This window comes from Propithecus coquereli, unplaced genomic scaffold (assembly GCF_000956105.1).
Source record: "Propithecus coquereli isolate 6110/MARCELLA unplaced genomic scaffold, Pcoq_1.0 Scaffold20, whole genome shotgun sequence".
NCBI lineage: Eukaryota > Metazoa > Chordata > Mammalia > Primates > Indriidae > Propithecus > Propithecus coquereli.
In genome coordinates, this window is record NW_012144967.1 from 11,426,081 (window position 1) to 11,442,211 (window position 16,131).

At 53.6% G+C, this 16,131-nt stretch overlaps 1 protein-coding gene across 7 annotated transcripts in view; it reads right to left on the minus strand.

Moving 5' to 3' along the window:
• NTRK3 (neurotrophic tyrosine kinase, receptor, type 3) overlaps positions 1-16,131 on the minus strand; it is a 355,136-nt gene that overhangs the window by 316,744 nt on the left and 22,261 nt on the right. The gene's annotated exons all lie outside the window — the stretch shown is intronic.

Sequence of the window (16,131 nt, forward strand, 5' to 3'; positions counted from 1 at the left end):
CTGGGATGTGAAACGGTGCAATTGCTGTGGAAAAGTCTTGTGGCAATTCCTCAACAAATTAAACACAGAATTACCGTACACTCCAACAATTCCACTTGTGGGTATTTGCCCAAAAGAACTGACGGCGAGGTCTCAAAGACACATTTGTACACCCATGTTCACTGCAAGACTATTCAGAATAGCCAAAAGGTTGAACTAACCCAGTAACCATTGCAGGATAAGTGTATGAACAAAATGTGGTATATACATAAAGTGTACCATCTATTCATACTTAAAAAGAAAGGAAATTCTGACACATGCTACAACACAGATGAACCTTGAGGTTTATGCTAGGTGAAATAAGCCAGCCACAAAAAAAAAAAAAAAAAAAAAGGCAAATACTGTATGACTCTACTACACGAGGTACCTAGAGTAGTCACACTCCTACAGAGTGGTGGCTGCACCCGGAAGGGGGCAGGGCAGAATGAGGAATCACTGATGGGTGTAGAGTTCCAGTTTTGCGAGATGAAAGGAGTTCCGGAGCTTGGCTACACAGCGACATAACGTGCGTAACACCTCCGAACTGCATACTTAAAAATGGTTAAAATGGTAAGTTGTATGGGGTTTTTTTAGCAAAATTTTTTTTAAAAAGGTTCTTGTGCCCATTCTGCGGGCCGCCCCAGGGGGCCTCCCTCTTGGAAGAATACCTGGAAGGCAGGAATCTCGACTCTTCAAGCCCGCTGGGGGCCCCGGAACATCTGTGTTGCCCCGCGTTCAGCACAGTTGTGCTTCAAGGAACCATTTCTAATCTAGCCTGACTATGTGGCACCAGGAAAATCACCAACACTCCCACCTGTAAAATGAGACCATCTGCCTTCAGTATGAGCGAAAGCACGTTGTTACGACCGCTTATGGACGTGTCTATGCAGCCTCCACAGAAAACCTCCTGGGGGAAACAAACAGGCTTCGCTACACAGTCACGGGTGGAGAAGACTCAGGTTATGGAGCCAGACAGCCCTGGATTCCGGCTCTGCCCCTGCCACTCATCAGCTTTGTGACCCCGCACAACTTGCTGGAGCTTTCCGAGCTCAGATTTCCTCCTCCGTAAAGTGGGATAACAATGCTCGCCAGCTAGAGCTGTTCCGAGGATTAGGGATCCGGCTTGCTAAGAGCTGGCACACAGAAGGCGCCCGAATCACTCAGAAAGTGGGGTGATGAGACGGTGGGTCTCAGTTTTAATCACGGTGCTGTCAGGCCCACAGTCTCGGGCTCTCAGTCTGACCGGAGGGCCTGGGTCCCTGGGAGGCGTTATCCCCAGGCACAGGTGGCTGTGCTGCTTCTGGGCCCTGCACCATTTCCCGAGCTGCCCGAAAGCCCAGTGACAGTGACATCACCACCAGCCCCAGCGCTGCCTCTGCCCCCACACAGGAGGCTCTGACTCCACATTAACCCTGTCGGGGGTGGAGCTTTAGCGCGCCCAGGGCTCCCTGGCCTCGGAGTGTCCCGTCCTCATCCAGACCCACCTGTTTGTAAACCCGGCTTGGACTCCTATCAAGGCCTCCCACTATCCCAGCAGCAAAGGGCATGAGATCACCCTCCTGGTCTCTCACAACGCAGCCTGGATGACAGATGCCATAGCAACAGCCCTAGCAACGATGACAGGAGCCAACCTCTGAGCCACAGACCAATGGGAGATGTGTAAACAACAAGCACCGTGCATGGGGGAGGGCTGTGGAGGGCCACAGGCACACCTACATGTGCAGATGGCACCTGCCTGGGCAGGCAGGGAAGCCCATTAGCCAAGTGCGACCTCCCCCTTCAACATCAAAGCAAAATAATCAATGAAAGAGGACAGCAGAGACTTGAAATCTCTTTGACCTGCAGCAAATTAAGTTTAATCCTCTCCAGCCAGCTGTGTGGCTATTCGGGTACAACCGTGCTGTCTGCTCAGAAACTGACAGCCCTCTGATACCCAGAGGCAGAGGCCAAGAGGAGAAGCGGGCCAGCAGCTGGAATGCTGTCACTGAGGTGGGATCCCAGAGCCCCTCGCTACACAGGCTGGACCCTCGGGGCAGAAGGCTGGCCTTGTGGCCTCAGTGCCCATCAGCAATGGAACTGAGCAAAATCTCAGAAGATAGAACCAATCCTGTTTCCCTCACATGGGGCCAAACTTTGGAAGAAGTGGTCATTCTGTCTGGACGTGGTCAACTAAACCCAGGCCTCTACCAGCCCTGCTGTGCGGGGCGTTTCCATTTCTAAAGCACCACATTTTGTTGGAATCTAAAGCTCCTGGAGTGGGTGACTTGTCCAGGCTTCCAGGGGCGGTACAGGTGGTTAAGGTCAAAGTTGGGATTAGAATAATATTGAGGTTAGTATCTAACACACACAGAGCACTTCTGGATGCCAGGCCATGGAGAGGGCATTACACCACCTCAGACCATGCTTGCTATACCCCTCTGAGGTGGGCAGTGACATCCCTGCTACACACACAGTGAAACTAGGGCCCATGGGATGGCATGTGCAAGGTCATAGGGTTCTCACTAGGAAACTTGCATTCAAGCCTGGGAAGGTCCTCACCTCCTCCCTTGCTCTCACTGAAATTAGACTGTAGCCTGCAGACTGCCAGGAGAGAGGCGCTTCAAATGACTGGAGAAAATCCCCAGTAAATCAGACTACAATTTAATAGGCTTGGGTTTAAAAGAAGATATAATCAGAAGACTAAAATACAAGATAAAATAAATGAAATAAAAGAAAAGAAAAAGAACACCAGCAGCAGAGATGATAATGACCACGGTGGCTCTGGGCCACACGCAGGGACCCCGCAAAAGCTCCCCAAGCCAATGAACAGCTTAAGCATTTGGGGGCTGGAGGGGAGGGGAAGCCCTGTGGCAGGGGTCCTGCTAGAGGTAAGGAGAGGGGGGACAGCCCACCAAAAATCCCGGCCTCTCCTACCCAGAAGGATGACTGAGACTTCAAAGGCCACCAAGCCAGAGACCTGTGGGTCAGCCCCCAGTGGGGCCTGCAGGGACAGATGGGGTTCAAATCAGGCTGTGCACTTAGCAGCTGTGTGACCCTGGGCAAGTCACTTAGCTTTCCTGGGCCTTGGGTCTGAGAAATGGGGAGAGCAAGGCCCAGTACATGAGCTGTTGAGAGTGAAACGTGATCAGAGATGAGAAGAGGCCCAACGCTGGTCGGCTCCTGGGAAATGTTGGCTAGAGGAAGGCCCCTCTGCAGGCAGTCATGGGAGCCTACACATCTTTTGCAGCCGCCATTTCTTGCACATGGTCGCACACACCTGCAGTCAGCTTCTTCCCAGCTGGGTCAAGAACATCCAAAAGGCACCTCCCTCAAGTCAGAGGAGTGGCCGGCCATAGGACTCCCCGTTCCCACCCCACAGTCAAGCCACTGCAGAAAGGACACATCCACAGAAAATCATCATGGCAGAAAGGTCCCAAGAGATCAACCCATCCAGGGCTCTAAACCCTGTATGCATCTGAACCTCCATGGGGGCGGGGGCGGAGGGAGGGTACTAATCAAAAATGCTGATTCCTGGGTTCAACCCCAGACTACAGGATCAGACTCCCTGAGAGGGGGCTTAGCCCTCTGCATTTTTAACAAGCTCTCCTGGGGACTCTGGAATACAGCCAGGGTTGAGATTCTAGTCCAACCCTTTCATTTTACAAATGAAGAAACTCTATGGCTGGTGGACTTCATGCTGATTAATTTCAATTACTCTTTTCCTGGTTATAAAGTAGCACAAATTCATTGTGGAAAGGTTGGGGGGAGATGAAAAGATACGAAGAAAATTAAAGCCACTCGCAATCACGGCTCCCAGAGGTACCAGCCTCAGCTTCCCCCTCCCCCGCACCTGTCCCCATTCTTGGCGGATGAGATGAGGGATGGACGACTGGAGTCCTGCCTATTCTCCGATTAATATTTTGTCTTAAGTATTTCCTGATGCCATTACAAGTTCATAAGAAAAAGATCAATAAAGATGGGAGGAAAACCAGAGATTTTAACCATGCTACCAGGGTAAACAGCTCATGAATACCAAGCGCAGAGCCAGGTAAGCTCTATCCCGGTGCGGCGCTCACTCCTCCGTCCAGGGCCTTGCCGCCCCACGCGAGCACACCTGAACAGAGCGCAGGCCCCCGGCCATGGGTGAATGCGGAAGGGGGAGGGTCTTGTTGAGTGGCTCACAGGGGCCTGACTAGATTACAACAAACATAAACTAATGACACAGCCGTGGAGACCGATTAGGCTGCACAATAGGAAAATTACAGGGCTGTTTGGCCCCAACAATATGAGATTAACTTATCAATACAGCTCATGTGGCACCGGAGAGATAACAGCCACAACAAAGGCTCCTTGCGCACCTTCTGTGCAACTGGAAGCTTTTGGCCACAGAGGCCTGTCATGCCTCAAAGCATGAGCCAGAAAACAAACTTTTCAGCCCGTGTAGGGTGGGGACGGACAGAGGGGCTGTCTGCCAACCAACTGAACTCAGCGGTCTAAGCTCAGAGATTCTCTGGGACACAGGCACAGGAACGGACCCCAGTGTCCAGCTATAACACGTATTCCTCTCCTGCTTGCTACCACCGGGTCTGGCACATGATCCGTCCTCAAACCTCACCTCGAGTCTATGCCGCAGGTACTATTATTCTACCCGTTTTACAGATCAGGAAACTGAGGCACAGCAAAGGTAAATAGATGAGCCAAGGTCACATGGTTGGCAAGAAGCAGCCCTAGGATTCAAATTCAGGCAGGCCCCGCAGTCTACCCTCCTCACCCTGAAGGTGCCTTTCAATAACGCAACAATCACAATTTCTAAAATATATCCCCTGCTTTCACTCATCGCTTTCAGTTTACAGAGCACATTCCCAGATCCTTTCATGCAGAACTCACAGCAGTCGTGAATAGCCTGAAATAGCCCGTGACTTCCATTCAATAGGTGGGGAAACCAAGGCACACAGAGCTCAAAGAATTGCCCAAGAGGTCTATATTGTCCTGCTGTTAGTTTGAACCATACAAATCTGCCATTCTTGTAGACCAAAGGCACTTTGACATGCCTGACTGCGTCCTGGAGGTCACAACCCCAATCTCTAACCCAAGTGCCCACTTCTGGAGTGTTGGGTGCCAGCCACTGTGCTAGACGCTTGGGATTCTCGCAACCACCCTAGGAGATAAGTGCCATTATTAGTAGCAGATAGGGAAACTGAGACCCAGGGGGTCTCACATCCCACAGTCGGGCAACAGCCAAGTGAGACTAAAGGGTCAGTGTGGGCTTTGGGGATGCTGGACTGGCTCACACCCTGCGCTGAGCGCCTTCCAAACCCAGACCAAGTCGGGGCGTGAGGAGGGCCGGCAGAGGGTGGCCAGGGACAGGAGGGAGGTGAGGCGATGGGGCCAGCAGGAGGGTGGGTGGCAGGGGAGGGATAGTGCTTGCTTCCCTTGTCCCTCCAGCCAGAGCTGCAGGCCAGGAGAGGCTGGGGCTCGGCAGAAGGCAGATGTCAGCGGCTCCAGTTGGAACAGCCCCAGCACATGGGCCCCAGGGCAGACGGTGACCTCTTCAGAATCAGCCGAGTGGAACGTCCTTGACCAGCTGGCCGAGGCAGAGCGTCACACTGAGGCCACCCGGGAGGACTCGGTGGCCTGTGTCACCAGGCATGAGTGCCGGGGCGAGGGGGCGGCCACTGGTCACAGCTGTGCCCCCCCCTGCTTCATTGCTCCCTTGCTCCCCAGAGCCCCTGTCTGCCCGTGTGTTCAGAGGCAGAAGGAGCAGCTGGCAGGCGGAAGACAGCACCAGGGACACGAAGGCAAAGGCCGTGGGCAGCAAGGGTGGGTGGGGGTGAGTTTCCCTGGGGCCTGGGCATGCCCGGGTGCCCAGAAGCAGGCCGGGTGGCCCTGCGTAAGGAGGCAGTAGTGGTGGATGTAAGAACGTACCCTGCCTCGGGGCGCGGGGTGGGGGGTGCCACCGCTTCATCCCTCAGGGTCACGGGGTCATGGACAAAACACTCGACCTTTCTGGGTCTCTGTTTCTTTCTATGTAAAATGAGCGTAACAATACTATCTGCCTCCTCAGGCCATGGGAGGATTCGGGGAAATACTGTACATTAAGAGCCCTTAGCACAAAGCAAGTGCCGGCATGATTGTCATTAACAGGGTGGGGGCAGAAGACTTAGGCAGTTACAGCCCAGGGTAGAGACTGGAGACCGAGGCAGTGCCCTCACGGCAGAGGACCAAAGGGACAAGGGACAACCAGGCAAGGGCACTGGGGACAAGATGGGGCAGTGAGACGGCATTCGTTCTGTCTGCTCCTGGGAGCCACAGAGTTAACGGGACACAGAGCCAGCACCCGGGCAACACCCCAACCACGCCCTGAGGCTGGCTGTTCCTGCCTCACAGCGCAGGTGTCGGAAGACGCAGTCCCGACCTCTAGTCCTAAAGATGGTTTGGTGTCGGCAGGGCCCTGCGCGAGCGTCGGGCTGAGAGGGTGAGGCCCCAGGTTCAGATGGGGATGCTTCCTGCAAGGCGAGGGGTGAGCCCTGCACCAGGCAGCAGAGCTCAGGACCTAGAACTGAAAGGGAGGGCCCAGGGCAGGCTGGGAAATTGGCCTGCGGAGTCTGAGGCCTGAACAGCAAGCGGCCGGGAAACTTCAGGGCCCTGCCTCCCAGCACGGGCGGAAAATGCCCAGTTCCCACAAACGAGCCCCACTCAGCCGGCGCTTTGGGGCGTGAGCAAGCTGGGCCCAAATATTCTCTCCTCCACCCCAGCTGGGGGACTTCAGGCACATTTTCTATGAACCTCTGAGCCTCAGTTTCCTCATCTGTCCAATGAAGCTAACGACAGTATTAATTCTGACTTCAGATAAACGTCGTATTTCTTCCTGAGATCAACTCTACAAGTCCATAGCGGGCCTGGGACATACTAAGATTTCCATAATCAGGAGCGATCATGACTGTCATCATTAGTCTCACTCTTTCTGTGACTCGGCCTGTGACGCTGCTTCTGCAACAGGAACACGCTGCCCAGGCGCGGCTCTGCCGCTGACCTTGAGGCGTCCCTGTCTCATTAGAGAGGCAACTACATAAATTATCCTGGCACCACAGACGTGGGCGGGGCGGCAGAGGTGCATGCAAGCCCCCCGTGTGGGAGCCAGAGCTGGGAAGTAAGCCGACTGCCGGGGAGCCGGACGTCCCAGTGCCATACTACAGCCCCTGGCTTTGCAAAACCCACTATTTTGATAGTGCTTGCTCTTTTATTTTCCTATAATTATCTCTGCTTTATTTTCCCTTAGTAGTTAGTGAAGTTCTTTTCTTTTAAATGCCAGCTGGTACCAAAAGGACACAAGGAAAATGATGTTTTCACAGGGCAGTGGGTAGGCGAGCAGACCCCTGGGCCAGAGGGTGATGCTGAGCATATCCGATGAAGGGAAAGAACCCCATGATGAAACAAAGGGGGTGTGCCAAGGCAGCCCAGTGGATCTCCACCCCTCTACCCATGGGGTCGCTTTCCAGTGTGCCTCAGGGTTTTTCCTGAGTGAGAGAAGACACAAAAAACATCAAAGACTGGGAGCAAGTGGGTGTGGGCTCCCCGCCGGGCTGGGGAGATCAGGGGCTCCCCCAGCTGGGAGGTGGAGGAGAGACTATTTGGAGAATATCTGTCCCACCCTGATCCTAAAGAAACCTACGACTCAGAGCTGTGGAAGCCACCCACCCACCCTGCCTCCTCTCTGCAAACCCCAAGAACACTCCGGTTTCTGCGGGGGGGCCCCCCGGATACTGTTCGGCACGGCGAAGGCCCCCAAAGCGAGCTGCAGATGAATGAAGTTGGGAGACAGGAGTCTAGGAGATGGGGGGATGGACAGGGCTGCAGGGCGTGGGAACCTCCCTGACGTCTCTGCTTTAAGTCATCCACAGTTCCCGTTCATAAAGCAGGGTCTCCATTATCCGGGCCAGGCAGGCACAGCCCACTTCCCCTCTTCTGACAGTGCTGAGGTTTCCCACCCAGACCCATGCAGACCAGATCCTAAGCCCCCTCCAGAAACTCAGGGACCCCCGACAGCCTCAATACCCCATGGAAGGCGAGAGAAGGGTTGGAAGGAGATTGAAAGAAGAATCAGGACAACAAGATACATTTGTCTTCCTGGGGGTCCGATTAGCTGCGGTGAGCAGTCACTGGCTGCCCTGACAGGCAAAGCCTGCAGCTGCCCCTATCACTGAGCCCCTCGGACCCAGGACCCCAGACAGACCCTTCCAAAGGGCCAACATGACCAGCCAAGCACGATCCCAGGAAGCAGCCTGGAATTCAAGAGAGCACTGGACATGGAGTCGAAGGCACGGTCTGAGTGCTGGCTCTGTCGTGTCCGTGTCTGCACCGTGACTCCGGGCAAGTCCTCCCCGTCTCAGGCCTCAGTTCCTTCCTCTGTAGAAGGAAGGAAGGGAGCCAGAGCATCTCTCAGTCCCCAGCGCTGAGCCTGAGAGTCCTAAGGCCAGGGCAGCCCCTCCCATGGGCTCCTGCCCTCAGCGCCCTCCGCACAGCGCCAGGGCTGCCCTCTTCTCCACTCGGCACCCCAGAGGCTGCAGCCACCAAAGGATCCCTCAGGCAAGACCCTGGGAAGTGCCAACTGGATGGCGCGAATAGGCAAGAAACAGGCCACCAGTGGCCCTAAGCTGGCAGGGGAGGCCGGGGACTGCGGCGCAGCAGGACGGGCCACGGTGGGCAGATCTCCGGGCACAGCACCCGGTTTTTGGAGAACTGTCTGCCTCCTGCAGTTCCGGACACAAATTGCTCCAGGGGCCGGGAAGTCGAGCCTCACAAGTCCCTCATCCCTGTTCTCAGGCCCGCCCCGACACACCAGGGGGAGCAGGGCTGAGCAGCACCTGTGGCAAATGCATCAAACCCCTGCCCCTGCTCCCAGGCCACACTCGTTCCAGCAGATGATTTTACGTCCATTTCCATCATTAATAAAAGTCACAACAACAATCATACCTAACTTGCAGGGAGCCTCAGCACGTGTCCGGCAGTGCTTTTACAGGCCAAGGGTTTCACAGAAATTATCGTACTTAATCCTCCCAGTAACCCAGGAAGGAGGTGCTATTATCCCATTTTGCGGAGGAGGAAACGGGCTCAGAGAGGTTAAGTATTGAATTACGATGATCCAAGACATCTGACTTGAGCAGTCTCATCTTTCCCATTTACTAATGCATCTAGACAGCCACCTTGTCCACTCTCCCTCTTCTTGCAGAGACAGGGGGTGTCTTTCTTTTCTCCGTTCAAAACCCAGCACTAAGCGAGGCGCTATGGACTCAGAGCTGTGCAACAGTGTCCCAGCCTTCCAGAAAAATGCCAGCTTCAGATTGTGCTCCTCATTCTCTCTCTTCCAACTCTGCCATGCCCGGTGTCCTCCCCTCCACTCTCTCCTGCCCCTGCCCCTGCAGGCTCCCCGCCGCTGGCTCCTCCCTTCTGCCCACAGACGCACGCTGTCCCCCACATCCCTTCAAAGCCCTGTATTTCCACCAACCTATCACCAGCCTCCCCTTAGTGCTTTGGGCTGAATCGTGTCCCCCCACAAATTCATATGTGGAAGTCCTAACCCCCAGTACCTCGGCATGTGACTGTATTTGGAGACGGAGACCGTAAAGACATAATTAAGTTAAAATGAGGTCATTAGAGTGAGTCCTAATCCAAAATGACTGGGGTCCTTAAAAGAGAAAATTGTGACAGGCAAAGAGACACCAGGGATGTGTGCACACAGAGATGGCCACGGCAAGAGGCAGCAAGAAGGTGGCCATCTGCAAGCCAAAGAGAGACGCCTTAGAGAGAACCAATCCTGCTGGCACCTTGACCTCGGACTTCCAGCCTCCAGAACCATGAGGATACAGTTCTGCTGTTCAAGCTGCCCAGTGTGCGGGGCTTTGTTATGGCAGCCCGAGCAGACTAAGACGCTCGGTAACCAGCTCCCACACGTGAACAGTCAGCTCGCACGCGCTGCCGTCCTCCCCTTCCCTGTAGCCCCCTCACGTCCTGGCCACTGACCTCACTGACCACTTCCCTGGCGGCAGCACCGGGCATTCCCACTGCTAGCTCCCTCCCTCTCTGGCCCTTTCTCCTTGGCCTTCCTCCCTTATTAATGTTCATGCCACCCTTGGCCCCAGCCCTCACTTCCTAGGCACATAATTCTCAAAACTTCAGTCTGGGTTTCTTCGCCCAAGGCCAGACCAGAAATTCCAGCTGCTGGCCAACATCTGCCTCGGGATTTCCAAGCCAAACCCAAACCCGGGGTGTGAAACCAGACTCATCCCTTTCCTTCCCAGATCCACTTCCAGCCTGATCTTCCTCTCTCCACGGGCAGGTCACTCGGCTCTCTGCCGGGGCTGCTCGCTGGAAACCCCAGCAGCCAGACTCTGGCCTCGCCCAAATCCTGCCCCTGTGAGCTCTCTGCCATTTCTCCCTCCCCCCCACTCTTCCTATGTCCAGTTTCCACCCCTCCATCTGGAGATGATTCTGCGTGTCCCAGTGGGTGTCCCCACCCCAGGTATGTGCTACTTCCCATCAATTCTGGCTGCTATCCGCCCAGCCTTCCTGAGGCATGGCCTCCTCACCGCAGCCCCACTGCTCCCGGACCAGCCACCACCACTAAGGAAACGTCCACACCTGCATCAGGAGCTTTTGGGAGCTGGGGCAACACCTTCCCCTTCCTGGCCTTTTCCTCTTGTCCAGTCGTGACCCACCGCTCAGGTCCTACCAGGGCCTTCCTGATTCCTCTGGGCAGGAATAGACCCTCCCCCAGGAAAACCCACAGCGCATGACCCCAGCTCTCTTCACCTCCTCCCTTGTATTATCCTTGTTTATTGGGGTCATCGTTGTGATCCTCAAATTCCTTCCACAAAGCCTCACACACATGGAGAGAGGGGCCCTGGATGTCTGCACGCTAACAAGCCCTTCAAATATGGGGCAACCCCGGAAACCCCTCCGGTTCCGGCTCCCTCGCCTCCTCCCTGGGACACGTGCAGAGTCTGGGAGTGGGGGCACCTCTGGGAGCTTCTGGACTTCCTGGTGGACTCACTCCTGACCTCTCCCCGCTGCCGCCTGCCTTTTATCAGGCACAACAGCTGCAGCCATCTTGCAACCATGAGAAAAAGGCCAAGGAAGTCACAGAGATGCTGCCCTTGACGTGGCTGAGCTGCTGGACCAACACCCACCAACCTCCCATTGTCTAATTTCCATCGGAAGAGTAAACCCCTATAAGTCTGAACCACCAAAGTCAGTTTTCAGCTACTTGCAGCCAAACGTAAGCCTGTCTGATTACATACATGATCACCTCCAGCTCTAACAACCACCCTGTGGGGTGGGAGTTATTTCTCACGTGAGCAACTGAAGGTCAAAGAGGTTACGTGACGTGATTTATCCAACATCCCAGAGCCCATGAGTGGGAGAACCAGGATTGAAACTGCCTGACTCTTAAACCCTGGCTCTTTCTAATCTGCTTCTCCACGTCACATTCCAGTGTTTGTTGAGTGACTCAATGAGTGAAAAGACTACTCACTTTACCAAATCCTCTTCTGTATGACCCTTCAGAGGTGTGAGGAAGAGTTATATCCTCCTCAAATTGGATGCCCTGATCACTCCCCATCCAAAATAAGGTACCTTGGTCAGCAGTTAACATAGTCTGTAACCAGAGCTGTTAAAAGAAACCCCCAGAGGAGCCTGCCAGTGGCTTGTCAGAGTTAGATCTGGGTGCAACAGGCCATGTCCCTGGGGGCGCCCACATCCCTGAGGCTCACCCTGGCTGCTGTCTGCACACAGGCGGGTGCAGCCTCCCCACCTGCTCACACACACGTGCTCACTCCCACCTCCCCTCCCACAAAATGAAGCAATCAATGGTACAAATATTTTATCTAGTTCCCCACATGGTTATTTTATACAAGGTGAAATGGATCAATGTAGCCCAGGGAGCATGGAGCAGAATTTCTCATTGAACCGATGTCAGGAACATTGGTTCCAGCTTTGAAAATCTAACCAAGTTACAACACAGCTGATACACAGAACTGGGTGGCACAGGGTCGTCCTCCCGCCTCCTTGTGTAGCCTGGACGAGGAGTCCAGAGCGAGCCTGGACTGTCATCTGTGACTTGCAGGATGGAAGCATGTGCTGGGGGCACAGACTGCCTGAGCACCAGTCCACTTAGTCTTGCCAGCCGGATGACCCTGGCCATGTGACCTAAGTTCGCATTGTCTCGGTCTCCTCATCCGAAAAGTGGGAATTATAATACCTAATTCATTCAGTTGTGACTAAATTAGATTAAAGATTAAATTCATTGAATGAACAGTGCTCAGCACAGAGCCTGGCACATAGATGCTATTATTACTACTATTGTCATTGTCATTGTCATCGTCATCGTGATCATTGTAAGTCCTACGTCAGCCTTTATAAGTGATGTGTGTTCCTAAGTGATCACCATTATACGTTCTTCTTCTTTTCAGGAGGATAAGAAGATGCCTGGATTTTCCAGGATGTCTCAGGGCTCACGTACGGGAACCGTTGTTCCCGTAAGCACGCTCGCCTCTCCAGAGCACATTTTCATTTCAGATTCTGAGGACGTGATCGTGGAAGACGGACTAATGTGCAAAGAGCCCTGTTTAACCTTCAATAGGCAGACTTATCTAAGTCATTTGCCTCTCTGTAAAATGGAACGATAAAATCTGGCGAGTTTTCCTCAAAGAGTAGCAAAAGGCTATTCTGAAAAGCCATTCGAGTATAGATTAATAATCATCAGTTTAAGCTTCACCATTGTTACTAATAATCATATACCAGCCAATCTTCTTGCTGCTCTACCCAAATGCCAACATCTTGACTTCTCCTACTCCCTTGCAGCGCACCTGTTCTGGGACAAGCTGATCCTACCTGCAGGGCTGGGCAGGGGAGGGAGAAGGGGCAGCAAAAGGACCTTGTAAATGAAGACAAAGGTAAAACGTTTTTAGAACCAATTTTAACGAAACTCTCACAGAAGAAAGCCTGTTTTCTGAAGAAATGCCCTAGGTTGGACACCCTGGAGCAGGCTGGCTGGCGGCCATGGCAGGACAAGCTCCCAGACAACAGCCAAGTCTTAGGCCCCTTCTTTGAAGAGCTGTTCTCGCTGGTTTCTCCGTGTTGGCGAACTTAACCGAGAAGGGCCTTCCGGCCAGAGCAAGACGTCTTGCTCCAGACCAGACTAGCCCGCGTGCTCGTCATCTCTCACAAGCACCCTCAACTCAGGGGATTCCAGACAGAAGTCACCGTCCTCTGCCCCCAACGCTCCCTGCTCAAGGCAGCACTGTTCTGCCTTCACCCAAGTTCTGGACATTTTAATCCCCCTTAACGCCCCATCTCTCACACTCACTCAACACACTGAATCAGCATTGCTTCAAATTTTTGAATAGTCTTTGAAATATTTTTCCTCTGCGTTCCCCTTGCCTCCGCCCACATCGCCCGTTGGAGTTGTTGCAATTGCCCTGTCTCCTTTTTCCACTGTCTGCTTCTCCTCCTCCTCAACCCAGTCCAGTTCTAGATTACTCTTCTTAAAACACAAATTGAAAATACCTGCTCAGGTACGTCTAAATGCATGCACACACACACACACGCGCGCGCGCGCACGTGCACAATGGTCTCATTCAATCTACACATTTCCAAATATTGAATTTAAGCAAATGTAGCTCTATGCACCCAGAAAAAAAAAAATAACTCTTTTTAAAATGCTGGTGCTTCTGCCCCATGTCACTGAATGAGAGCATGCGTCAGGGTGAGCAGGCAGGAGGTGCTGTGACCTGCTGTGTCCCTGGCTGGTCTCAGCTCCTGTGCCCTCCCACAGCGGACACATCTGGTGTCCACGCATGGACGGTTTAAAGAGTTCTCAGAGGTCACTTTTTGCCTTGTGCGCTGACTCTAGAATCAACCCTACTCTAAGACTTAAGGGAAATCCATCAAAGTATGACTTTTTCTCCTTGGTTGCTGGAACTAAGAGTGAGTTTTCTATTTTCTACTTTTTGCTATTTCCATTAACAAACATACTTATGATTTTTTTAAAAGCCATTTGAACTATCTTCCCAAACCTTCAACGACTCCAATCACTAACCCAGTAAAGCACAGATGCCTGAGCCCAGCATTCGAGGCCTCCCCAAGTGGACCCACAGCTCCTCTGTCCCTCTCGGGGCTCCGCCATTCTCCCTGCTCTCCGGGTGAGTGAGGACCTTGCGTTTCCTCAACCCCACTGGGCACTTCTGATGCTTGCCCCACCTCCAGCCTGAAACGTCCTCCCTCACCTCCCTCCCTATCCAGATCCTGCCTGTGCATCCAGGGAGCCCCCCCCATATCACCTCTTTCCTCAAGGTTTTCTAAAGCTCACCCCACCCCACTGCACCCCTTTCTGTGGCTACCTCATTTTTCGCATCCACCTTCTATTTGCTGTTTGTTTGTTTGTTTGTTTGTTTTTAGAGACGGTCTTGCTCTGTCTCCCAGGCTGGAGTGCAGTGGTGCTATCACAGCTCACTGCAGCCTCAAACTCCTGGGCTCAAGCGATCCTCCCGCTTCAGCCTCCCGAGTAGCTGGGACAACAGGTGCGAGACAACACATCCGGCTAATTCACCCACCTTCTTCTGAAGAACAGTGCATCTGTCTGATCTGCTCCCAGGCCTAGTGTACTCCTCTGCCTGTACCCTCTGCAGTGGCTGGCTTTGCACACCACAGATGCTCAGATAATGGAGGAAGTGAAGTGGATTGAACTGGATTGAACCAAATTGGACAGCACTGGATTAGAGTGGCTTAACTTGGCTTGATTCAGTAATTATATTCCCTAAATCGAGGTTTTGGTAAATTTGGCAAACGGCACTCAGCACACAGCCTTCGGCCTGTTATCTTTGGCCATTTGCTCACTGGCCATTTGGGCAATGGCTCCTCCAGACGCTTGGCTTTAAGGGGACTGGCTTCTGACAACTACATGCCTCCATGAGTGACTTCTGAAGAGCTGATTTTCAGTAAACTGAACCAAAGCAGACGGCGAGCGGCCGTGAGCGGGGCAGTGGGATGTGCCAAGAAACTGCCCCACAGGCCCGCTGAGGGCCACAGAGAACTCAGCCCTGAGCCCTTCGGTGACACTTCAGAGACACCTGTACACTCTGGCCCTGTGAGACCTGGGAAAAGCCGGGGTCACTCACCCCGGAAGAGGTTTTGTAGGGTGGCATCACTACCCCCAGGCACTCAGGAAACCATCAGTCCAGCCCAGGGCTCCTGTCTTGAGGCCCTGTGCCCACTGGCCTGCGACAGCAGTGGGGCCTGAGGGGGTGCCCCGCTGCCCCCGCCCTGCCCGCCCCCAGCCCAGAGCGAAAGTTTGACTAAAGCTCAGTGTCTTTGCTTTTATAAATCTCTGCCTTTTAATGACGGCTTCAAGGCTGAGGGGAAAAAGGACCATTAAACTCACTGAATAAGTTAATGGGGCAGAGAGAATCTATTTCGGAGCCACCCCAGGCTATTTTCCTCTGGAGCTAAAGCCTGAATAAGCAAAAAGAAAAAATTAAAATCGTAGAGTGCTTTGCCAATAAATAACCCCCCCGGTGTAATCTCTCAGCAGCCAGGACTTCATTTGCAGAGATATTATAATGCGGATCACTTGTGCGACACCTCTGGCTTCCCAGAGTGCCACCTGCAGTGGTAGCTGGGGGTCTTATTTTCTGTCCAGATCCTTCCCTCCGTGCAAAGCAAGGGAGCGGCTGCCACGGTCCAGCCCGCAGGCCCTGCAGCATCGTGGGGAGAAGCTGCGCCCACCAAAGTCAGCACGCCAGGACGGCAGTCAGCATCCGCGTGGGAGGAAGCCCAAACCCTGCAAGCCCCCAGCTGCAGAGAGTCCCCTGAGGACTTGCTAGTGGGCTCAGGCCTTCCTAACCTGCAGCCTGGTCCCACCATCCTGAAACCCCGAAACTCTCCGCCCTCTGCACAACTGAGTACAGCACCTCTTTTGCCCGGACAGCTCCACCTGTTCAGAAGTTGTTCTTCTCTTTCCCCTCCTGTTCTTCCTCCTCCTCCTCTTCCTCACGCCTTGCTCCTCCTCCCCTGGCTTCCAGCTTTCCCAGGCCCACCTCCCTGCCTGTCCAAGAGAACCCACAGTCCCCACGGCCTCCC